Source organism: Colobus angolensis, unplaced genomic scaffold (genome assembly GCF_000951035.1).
Source record: "Colobus angolensis palliatus isolate OR3802 unplaced genomic scaffold, Cang.pa_1.0 Scaffold29, whole genome shotgun sequence".
Classification (NCBI taxonomy): domain Eukaryota; kingdom Metazoa; phylum Chordata; class Mammalia; order Primates; family Cercopithecidae; genus Colobus; species Colobus angolensis.
The window spans coordinates 13680463-13683196 of NW_012116154.1; positions in this window are offsets into that span (position 1 = coordinate 13680463).

A 2734-nucleotide genomic window follows, 5' to 3' on the forward strand; every position below is an offset into this window, starting at 1 on the left:
AATAAAAAAAAAAAGAAAATCCTGGCTCTGTCTAAGATATACTAAATCTTAATATATACTAAACTTTTGCAAATTCTCCAAAAAGCTATGCTTGCTAAGTGCTGTGTTTACTATAATTAAAGTAAAAAAATTACTTTAATTAAGTGTATAGCAGATTCACAAAAGATCAATAAAAGCCTGGTATGTTTAGTGTATATATTTAATCCTTTTTATTCCCAAAAACCCAGAATAATATGAAACATAATATTTCCCTTCTCTCACATCCCTATACTGTCATGAAACACGACATGGAATGGAAAAGTTTGTCCTACTAAGTCAACCTTTATAATCTTCAATAGGCACATTTATAGAATGTAATGAATATAAAATTGATGTATAGCAACAGAAATGTTTTTACAAATATCTAGAACTTGTTTTTAGATAGTGCTTTGTGTTTTTGTTAATGTGATGTAATCAACACATAAATAGATGAAATATTACGTAAATTTTTAAATATATTCATTTTATTCTCACCCTTTCCTATAGTCAAAACAGCAAGTTGATGACTTCAAATAATAATGATTTATATATATGCTTGTTATTACATAAAAATAGTTGTACATAACATTTTTCCTGAAATATTTTTAAAGAATTATATTGCAGAGCTTGCGAACCTTGGCAGTAAGTCTAATTTTTTTTTTATTATTATTTCAGCACTGATAAACCTTTAGTGTGAAGCCTTTCATGGATAATCAAATTCCCATTTTCATAATACTGCAATTTATCAAATTATTTGCCTTTACACTCTACAGCCAAATCAGTTGTAATTAACAATACTTTCTAAGCCAAAGAGGATGCCACTGGAAACATCAGGTTACACTTTTTGGAGATGAAAACACAGTGTAAGAAAGGGGAGGAAAAGTAATAAAACCTTAAAAGACCACCACAATTACTCATACACATACAATGATACATTTGTTTAAAACATTAAATTTTTGTACTCTTACTATCTTCAGGTGTATGTCAAAATGCTCCCCTCTATTCCAATTTTTAAATTGTAATGAAATGTAGTAAGACATATATACAGCTTATAAAAACTATTATAAAATTGGAATGTGAAATATAAAGATTTAAAATGTCTGTTTACTGATCTGAAATTGAATATGAGCCACATCATGCCATAGGCAACATTAAGAACAGTAGTCATATTGTAGATTGCCTTTCTCAGTGTGGATGGACCTCATCCAATGCATTGAAGGCCCGAATCAAATAAAGAACTGAGTAAGGAAGAATTTTTTCTCTCTGCCTGATTCTCTTCAACTTTGACTTGGACTGGAGCTTAAACCATCAGCTCTCCTGATATTTTTCCTCCTTTGACCTCTGGGTATTTTGGTGTTTGTATTAGTCCATTCTCGGATTGCTATAAAGAACTACCTGAGACTGTGTAATTTATAAAGAGAAGAGGTTTAATTGGCTCACGGTTCTGCAGGCTGTACAGGAGGCATGACTGGGAGGTCTCAGGAAACTTACAATCATAGCAAAAGGTAAAGTGGAAGGAGGCATGTCTTACATGGCTGGAGCAGGAAGAAAAGAGTGAAGGAGGAGGTGCTACACACTTTAAAACAACCAGTTCTCATGAGAACCTACTCACTATCATGAGAACAGCAAGGGGGAATTCTGCCCTCATGATCCAGTCACCTCCCACCAGGTCCCTTCTCCAACACTGGGGATTACAATTTAACTTGAGATTTGGGTGGGGACACAAATCCAAACTGAATCAGTATTGTCAATTTTAAACTGGTCACTGTATGAACTGAAATTTTTGGACATTAGATTGAAATAAAGAAATAAATTAGTCAAGTAAAAAAAAAAAAAGAACAGTAGTCATTATGGAATCATTAAATGAGTAATCTTAATTTTAAAAATGCAAGCAGAGACTTTTAATATTCTTTCCAATTAAACTCTCCTCCTAACAGAGACCTAGCAGAGGCAGAAAAAATGTCTTGCAGTCTTACACTTGGAATTATAAAAATAGGTAGAGTAGTGTGATTTTGATTATATAACAAGTTATGTAATAGGTTAATGTTTTTGTTTTAAAGTCATGATATTTGCTTCTCTTTTGTATATTCTAGAGAGATACATGCAAAAACAAAGAAAAGTAAAGTAAGCAAATCTGGTGTTCATGAAAGCCATCTTCCTTGATCTCAAACTTTTTGACAGATGAAGTATACATTTTGGCCACAGGAAAAAATAATATATTTGGTAATTTGTCTAGAAGTGCCAAGAGAAGAAAAACTGCCAAAATGGAATCTATTTTTTTTTTTCTGAATGAATAGTTAATTATACAACAGGAAATACATGAAGACAGATCTTTACCACATTGAAACATTCACATACCAATGAAGATGGAAATTTTAATGATAGAGTTAGTATATGAGTTCTTCAGGTGAAAACAAATGTTAAAACATTTATAAATTGATGGTAGCCATATTTATACCTATTTTCTCAATATGTTTTTGTCAGCCCTGTGGTATTAGATTATAAATTGGTGAAACTATTTTTATTGGGTTAGGTCGACTGTTCTAATAATGTTCTTGGAAAGGCAGACTATAAAATGATGTCTGAAGATATACTTACCTGCTTGTTGCTAATTCTTTTCGATGTTTTGTGTTTTGTTTTCCCTTTATAGACTAGTGTATTAGATCCTCATGGACAGCGTTGAAAGTCCTCTATGATGTGATCCCAGCTCATTTTT